The sequence below is a fragment of the Neophocaena asiaeorientalis genome, unplaced genomic scaffold, assembly GCF_003031525.2.
Source record: "Neophocaena asiaeorientalis asiaeorientalis breed wild unplaced genomic scaffold, Neophocaena_asiaeorientalis_V1.1 scaffold125, whole genome shotgun sequence".
Taxonomy (NCBI): Eukaryota; Metazoa; Chordata; class Mammalia; order Artiodactyla; family Phocoenidae; genus Neophocaena; species Neophocaena asiaeorientalis.
This window is the reverse complement of record NW_020174425.1, coordinates 1,613,409-1,621,929: the sequence shown is the minus strand read 5'-3', so window position 1 is coordinate 1,621,929 and position 8,521 is coordinate 1,613,409. Positions and strand designations below refer to the sequence as shown.

Here is an 8,521-nt window from a genome sequence, read left to right as displayed (position 1 = left end):
CGAGGGCGCCAGGGGCCCGGGCGCCCTGGAGTGAGGGGGGCCGGGAAGGGCTTCCGGAGCCTGGGCCCAAGCTGGGAGGCGACGCCCGAGGGGACGAAGCCGCGGCAGGGAGCGGTAAGTGGAGGGGCGCGCGAGTGGTGGGCAGGGGCGCGCGGCGGGCGCCGCTCTGGGCCCCGCGCGGCGCAACTTTCTTCCGGACATTCGGGCGGGTGGCCGGGCGCCGGCTGGAGGCAGGCGAAGAGCCACGTCCCCAGCTGGGCGCAGAGCGCCGCGAGCTGCGCGCCCGAGCGCGGTTCCGCCGGGCTCCTGGAGGGCGCGCGAGGCGTGAAGCCGGAGCCGTGGGTTTCCCCGGCGGCGGGGCAGTTTTGAGTCCCTTCCCAGCCCTCGAGCGCCCAGCGCAGAGCCGGGCGCACCATAAGAACTCAGATCACTTTCGGTGCGTCGGGTCCGGCCGGCCCAGCAGCGATTTTCTGGACGGCCGGGGGGCTCCGGCTTCCCTCTGCCCGGTAGCCTGGCACAGCTTCGCGCCCTCCTTTCCCTGTATGTCTCCGTTAATTGGGGTGGTAGTGGTCGTGGGTGCCGATGCTGGCGCTGGCAGCCCGCCTCTGCGATTGTGGAAGCTGGGCAGGCACGTCCCGAGCCTCCCCCAGGCGCTGGATTCCAGAGCCGCCCGGCTCCGCAGACACTTGGAGAAATTGTTGGTAAACCTCACTCCCTGGCAGCCCCTGGTGGTAGGGTGGGGCTGGGACGTGCTTGACTCACAGGCTGGGAAGCTCTGTGAGCAATGCCACATGGGCTCAAGATCTGTCGCGGCTGGAATCTGAGCTAAGTTTGTGACCCGAGAACTTTCTCATTTTCATTGCTCATTTGAGGCATCAGCCTCTGCTTAGGCTGGCGGGCATTAGAGCTGAAACCGAATCCATTGCTTAAAAAAAAGTAGGTGAGCCTCATTTACCTGGAATTCCTTAGATCAGGAAATGCCACATTTAATTTCTGGGAATCTCCGTGTTATAAAGTTTTTTAAAACGTTTTTTCATTAGTCATGGTTTAGTTAATGTTACATTAAATTTGAGAAGGGACGTTCTCACTGAGAAATAGTTTCGAAACAGGTTTTATTTTATTTTATTTTTCACATTATAGACTTAACCTTTCAGGAATTTCCTTTTCTTCAGTTTTTAAAAATTTCTCAATAAATGATAACCCGTATGAAATAAAATATTATGTGCAATGTTTTTTATTATTATTTTAGTTTAGTTTAGTTTTGGTTGTGTTGGGTCTTCGTTGCTGCACGTGGGCTTTCTGTAGTTGCGAGCAGGGGCTACTCTTCGTCACGGTGCGTGGGCTTCTCATTGTGGTGGCTTCTCTTGTTGCAGAGCACGGGTTCTAGGCACATGGGCTCAGTAGTTGTGGCTTGCGGGCCCTAGAGCGCAGGCTCAGTAGTTGTGATGCACGGGCTTAGTTGCTCTGCAACATGTGGGATCTTCCTGGACCAGGGCTCGAACCCGTGTCCCCTGCATTGGCAGGCGGATTCTTAACCACTGCACCACCAGGGAAGTCCCTATGTGCAATGTTTTACAGAATATTCTGACACTACTTCTAAAATGGGATCCCCAAATTATTCGTAATGTGCATGGAAAAAATAAAATACAGCATTATCTGAGTATTTGTGTGTCATGTACTACAGGGTCCCATACAGATATGTGTCCTTTTATGAAGTGTGCAGGTAAGATGTGTTTAGTATAAATGGAGAAGAGAAAATATTGAGTTTGATGCCTCCATCATCTAGTGACCCCTCTGTGTGGGTTCAGCAGTAAGTGCAAGACAGTGCTGTTTACTTAGGAGACATACAGAAGGATATAAGAAACTGCCCTGGCTCTCCCCAAGCTCTTAAGGTAGAAAGGGAGAAACCATAAATAAGTGGCACCTGAGAGTTTGGGCTTGGGAAGCATCATTTTTCATTAATTGGTATATGATGTCAGTATTAGTGTCATCTAGTTTTCGTTAAATAAAGACAGTGGCCTACATAGTACATTTTTACATTCAGGTTAAAAAGTATCGATAGTACAGTTACCAAGTAAAATGGAATTCTCAAAAAAAAGAAATGTGGATAAAGAGGGAAATTTGCCACAGAATACGATTTAGGCCTTTGTCACTGAGGAGATTATTAGCACCTTCCTGGTCCTGCTGGGTAGAAGCTGTTTAAAGTTCCTCCATCTGAGGTTAGGGGCTTGCTTATGGAAAGACACTGGGTAAGAAGTTAGCTACGTTTGCCACATGAGGTCAGGACCATCATAATACCTAATATTTGTGTGTGCATCTACTTTAGTGTTTATAAAATTATTCCACAAATTAGCTAATTACAGGTTTTCAATGATATTTGTTTTCCGGTCCAGTGTCCCACAGTACTGCCTTAATCTGGTGGCCATCCAGGAGGGAAAGTTCTTAGCTTCACAGATGTTGCCCCGCCCTTCCCAATACCTCATTATAAAGATTTTTTTTAATCTCTGAAAAAGTGTTTTAAGATCATAGATGAAAATGCATTCTGCAATTAAACAAAAAAAAATTTGTTTATACATTTCTTAATATTATTTGTAGCAGAATATTTTGGTATTTATTTCTACTTGCCTTGGATTACACTAAGGCATGAAAGAAATTACATGTTCATGAAAGTAATTACATGATATCCGCTCTATTATGATTTCAACAAATGAATGGAGAGGAATAAAGAAAGATACATTTAAATTTGGGTTTTAATATATCAGTAACCTTTGTGTTCCAAAGGGGTAAAGAAACTACTAAAGGACTAGCATTTTGTATTTGCAGCATGTGTTAAATATTACTTAAATCATTAGCATGTTTGAGTCTTAGACATAACACATTTTCTTATCCTTTTTTCACCCTCCTCCATTTAAAAAAAAAAAAAGAAATACTGTTATTGTCCTGGGATATGTTTGTGGCAGGCCTTTGAGGAGATCAAGAATGTCTGGTCCAGGGAACTCCATCATTATAGTGGATACTTTTATTCCATTTACTGAGAGGGGCTGGATCTTTACTATTATGAAGGAGTGGGTAAGGCAGAGATTCCATGTCCAGCAACCCTTCTGAAATAATGGGTCCAAGCGGAGGGCAGGACAGTTCTTATTACTATATTATAAAATGCCTTAGGGTTTTCTCATCTTGGAATTACATTATCTTCACCTACAGTGATTTGGAGAATAAAACTCTTTGGTGGTCACCAAATTACCAGTAGGTGTTTGGATGATGCAATGTAATCCTCTAAACCTGAGTCAGTGGCCAGCATGGGAATTAGGCAAGCGTGTAAGCCCAGAGTACCAAAAAGAAATTATTTTCCAGTAAAATTCATATGATTAATTAAGGGTAGAATGGAAGTAGAGATTAAAGTCCTAGATTCCAGAGGCACTGATCCATGCTTCTATTTGGTGATAGCAATAATTAGAAATGGATGAATTTCAAAGTCTTGCCAACTCTAATAGGAAATTATATTTAAAAAATTAAACTTTGCAAAAAATATATAGTTCTGATGAACCTAGGGGCAGGACAGGAATAAAGATGCAGAGGTAAAGAATGGACTTGAGGACTTGGGGAGGGGAAGGGTAAGCTGGGATAAAGTGAAAGAGTAGCATTGACACCTATACACTACCAAATGTAAAATAGATAGCTAGTGGGAAGCAGCTGCATAGGACAGGGAGATCAGCTTGGTGCTTTGTGACCACCTAGAGGGGTGGGATAGGGAGGGTGGGAGGGAGGTGCAAGAGGGAGGGGATATGGGGATATATGCATATGTATAGCCGATTCACTTTGTTATACAGCAGAAACTAACGTACTATTGTAAAGCAATCATACTCCAAGAAAGATGTTAAAAATCAAACTTTGCATTAAGTGGATAATATTTTTAATTGAAGCAATTTTTCTTTAAAGAAAATCTTTCTATATATGTTAGTTAATAAATGTAGTCCCAAGTTCTGACCCATCTAACTTTATTGTTTCACAACTTCTAGTTGCATATGGAAGAGTGGTTTGGTTAGGGGATGGTGGAGAGATATTGCAGGGAAGAAGCATACTGGAAAGAAAATTAGGAAGTATTGTGGATGCGATTAAGAGGAGAAACTAGCGTTAATAAACTCTTATGAATTCATATACATTTAGACAATTGAAGGAAGAGTCCTTGATAGATCATACAGCTACGTGAATGCTTGCATTTTAAAACTGCCTAGTAATTTAATATTTTTTCAAATAATTCTAATATTCTGATGTTTTAGCCTAGTGGAAATGGAGAGTGATGTAGAGCAGGTGTCTTATCCTCATTTTAGGGGTGTAGAAATGGAAATACCATGGAAGTAAGACTTATCTCTCATTTTAAAAAAAAATTTATTTTATTTTTGGCTGCATTGGGTCTTCCCTGTTGTGCGCGGGCTCTCTCTAGTCGTGGCGAGCGGGGGCAACTGTTTATTGCAGTGCACAGGCTTCTCATTGCAGTGGCTTCTCTTTGTTGCTGAGCACGGGCTCTAGGCGTGCGGGCTTCAGTAGCTGCGGCTTGCTGGCTCTAGAGCACAGGCTCAGTAGTTGGGCTCATGGGCTTAGTTGCTCCGCGGCACGTGGGATCTTCCTGGACCAGGGCTCGAAACCCGTGTCCTCTGCTTTGGCAGGCAGATTCTCAACCATTGCGCCGCCAGGGAAGACCTGTTGTCTCTCATTTGCAAGTAATTACTGGTCTACCTTAAACATGAGATAACCTAAATGGCGTATGTAATTCTACTTTTCTCCTTTATGACTCCACATTCATGTTGTTAAAGACTCTTATTCATTTTCCTACAGATCTAATTTATTATCCCGCTTACTACTCATTACTGTCCCTGAACTGTCAGCTCCCTGGAATGCTTATGTGCTTCCCAGTCTTCTGTAAACTGGCTATTTACAGACCCTCTTCCCACAGCTCTCTCCTCTCACTCTGCCTATCTCTTCTCATCCCCATCAGGATTCCATCCTGGGGCCCCTTCTAATTCCCACAAAACCCTAGGCTCATTGCTTAGCTCTCATTAGCTGGCTTCGGGTTTTTGGGTGCTTTACCAATTGTGTTGCTTCCTTCTGCTTGTCTCAGCAAGCTCCAGCCTGTTGAGGGTGTGGATTTCAGATCCCCTGTCAGATGCCCAGAAGAGTATAAACCTGCAGGAGGTAGAATATTCAGAGAATCTGTTGAATATCACAGAAAATAAAAGGGAATGATTTTACTTTGGGAAGAGAAGAAAAGATTGTTGAGGCCATCTGTGTATTTCTTGAATGGAGTTCAGTTCTTAATTCCGAATAACACTATGAATTTTGATGTGCTTTAAGATTACCGCTGAATTTCCTTCTGTTTGTTTCGACTCCCTTGGGGTGTTCCATACACGTGATCTTGGTAAGTGTTGTCATCAAATGTTAGTAGGTAATTTCTGAAAGAACAGAATTTGCCTCTTTAGTAATATGTAGAAGCTATAAACATCCTGATAATAAGCATGATTTGTTTGGGCATTTTATATGTGAGAATAGTTATAACCATTAGGTAAGTATAGTCCTGTTTTTAAAAATATAGCAAAAGACATGTATGCAGTTAACTCTCAATTACACATATGTGACGTATCCATTGTAGGTTGTGCCCATCTGCTTTGTCCTAGACAGAGTCAGAGAGAGTTTGCAACTGAGTGTATGTATGTGTCTGCATGCCAGAAACATTTTTTGATATTATTTATGGAATTAATAGTGCCTCTCTTCTCCCCAGTAAATGTGGAAAATAGTAGGATAATCATAGTAAAATTCCTTGTGTGTGTTTAAATTAGTGTACATGATCTTTCAGAAGAAATTGAGTAGGTCCACACTCTTTTAAAAAGCTGTCATTTAAATTTTTCCATTTGAAATATTCATTGCATACATAGATGCCATAGGGTTGTGAATTTGTTGATTAAATCAAGGATTTTACGTTTTTCTCAGGTGTAACAAACTTAGCTACTAAGCAATAGGCATTTAATGTGTGCAGATGTTCTACCACAACAAAGTTGAGTCAGCATTTCATAACTCTTAAAAAGAACTTGTAAAGGAAATGGGCTCACCAAGCTTGTGGGTCTGTAATATTTTTATTGATGAAGTACACAGGCAATATACTGGCTTTACTGTGGGAGTCTAATTGCTATTGCAAGAAAAATGGAGATATTTGTTAGCAATTCCTGAAGTGGGAGATAACAACATTGGGTTGGTTATATAAGTCTTAGTGTAAAATGTAGTAATCTGTAGATTATGTTGTGAATCTGGTAGAGATTACTCATGTAAAGAAATAACAGAGTACAAATTGACACCTTCATTTAGAGTAGTCCTTTACATTGAAGTATTGAAAGGGTTATAGCATTTCTAAAGTTAGCTTACACCCAGAAAGGTGTGTCAGTGACAAGAAACTCAAGAATTGCATGATAAAAATCATCAAGTAGTTTAAAAATGTTTCACACCAAGGTGCACTCAACACCCTGACACCAGGTAGAGCAGTAGTAAAGGTGGCCTGGCTGCAGGATCACACCGCTTGCCTTCTTTACAGTTGTGACTGTCAGCTTTTCTTCTTGACACAGTGCTCTTTTTGTTGTTTGGCTATATCTGAGGACAGACTATAAGTAATGGATTTCTGGAATTCCACAAATTCTGGTTAAGAGCTCTTCTTGGGGCCTTGGCAGTTGAATGATATCATCCTAGGAGGTATGGATGGGGCCAGGCTCACCAGACCCGTGGATAATCGGGCAGGGGCCAGCTGGATTTAGGAATCACCTGCAGTGTTTACACTGCTCCCAGGGGGGGAATGGGCCTGGCAGGAAGGAAAAAGGAGACTGAAAGGGAATGTTGAACAGCTGTTTTCCATCTTCCCTGAAGAAAAAGAAGAGGAAATCGCTGTAGAGCAGGCATCAAGAGGGATTTATGCTAAATACAGGGAAGTTTTTCTGAATGTTTTAACCTTTAGAATGGATTTATGGAGGAGGCCTTTGAGTTCTTCTCTGTTTAGAGAGGTTCAAGTGAGGTTGTCCAGAAGGGATGTTAGCATTTATCTTCTGGGGTTCTAATTTTATGACCTCTGCTCATCTGGATTTGAAAATCTTAGAAGTTAAAAATGACTTAATTATATGAATGTAGAAGAAATGGTCAGTTTCAGTGTTTGAAATGCGAGTTGTCTTTATAGTTTCTACTTAGCATTTTTATTTATTAGAGCAAAGTATTTGCTAACTGGTTAAATATTGATTCTATATAAGACTGCTTCAACCTTTCATACAGATACACATTACAGTGTCTGAAAACTCCTCTCCTCTATGCTTAATCTGTTTTCTCCCCAAACAGGTCACTTTTCTCCACATTTCTTTTTTATTTTAGAAAATCTTTAAAAAGGTCTTGGCATCAGACTATGGTGTTCCATTTGGACTTTCAGCAATATCTTTTACTTTTCCCTGCCCCAGTTTTTCTAGTAGAACTAGACTGGCAACAGTGGTCACCTGAATGTATGGGGCATTCATTAGCCATGTGGTCAAAACATAGAGGTTGCCCATGTCAGAAAGAGTCTGGAAACTTCTCTCATATTCCAAACTTCTTATAGCAGTATTTTGGTTAAAAATAATAATAGCATTTATAGAAACAATGTGAACTTTGCTTCATTTTTGTTCAGGAAGATAGACTCTCTAGTAGAATTTTTTTTTCCCTCTCCAGTTTTATTGAGATATAATTGACATACAGCACTGTATAAAAGTTAAAGGTATACAGCATAATGATTTGACTTACATCATGAAATAAATTTAGTGAACATCCAGCATCTCATATAGATACAAAATTAAAGAAACAGAAAAAATTTTTTCTATAGTGAGCCAGTTTTTCTACAGTGAAGTAGTTTACGGAAGAGGAAGGGGAGGAGGCCAGAATGATCCTTGTAATGGATTAGAGCTGGAGACTAAGTGTGAACTCATGTTTAGCTTAGTATCAGTACAGATGGTTAAATTTAGAATTGTTTATAGATACATGTATTATATATACATGGTTTAGTATACACGCATGTATTTCCTCACTCTGTCAGCTGCAAAGGACAAGCAGCAATGATACCCTGGTGGTAATGAGCACACCTAGCGCTCAGTTCTTGGTTTTTAAAATCATTCTTCACAAAAGTAACCAGGGCTCCTTAGAGAAATGGCTGATTCTAGGACTGGGCAGGAAATATACAAGGTGATTCTGGAGCATCTTGCAGTGGCAGAAAATAAGGAAGTGTTAAAAAAAAACCCAAACTAAAACTAAATTATATTCAAATTTTCTTATCTTTTACCTAATGTCCCATTTCTGTTCCAGGATCTCACCCAGGACACCACATTATATTTAGTTACAATAGCATGTCTCCTCAGGCTCCTATTTTCTGTGAAAGTTTCTCAGACTTTCCTTGGGTTTGGAGACCTTGACAATTTTAAGGACTGGTCAGGCATTTTTATAATGTCTCTCGAGGGCTTCCCTGCTGGCG

The 8,521-nt window shown here is 41.5% G+C and overlaps 1 protein-coding gene and 1 pseudogene across 1 annotated transcript in view; one reads left to right on the top strand and one right to left on the bottom strand.

Moving 5' to 3' along the window:
- Window positions 1-2,426, bottom strand: part of LOC112407425 (wiskott-Aldrich syndrome protein homolog 1-like) — a 2,869-nt pseudogene extending 443 nt beyond the window's left edge.
- Window positions 7-8,521, top strand: part of DSE (dermatan sulfate epimerase) — a 67,357-nt gene continuing 58,842 nt past the window's right edge. The window contains exon 1 of the mRNA XM_024756697.1: window positions 7-114. The gene's annotated coding sequence lies outside the window, so the exon portion shown is untranslated. The remainder of the gene's footprint in view (window positions 115-8,521) is intronic.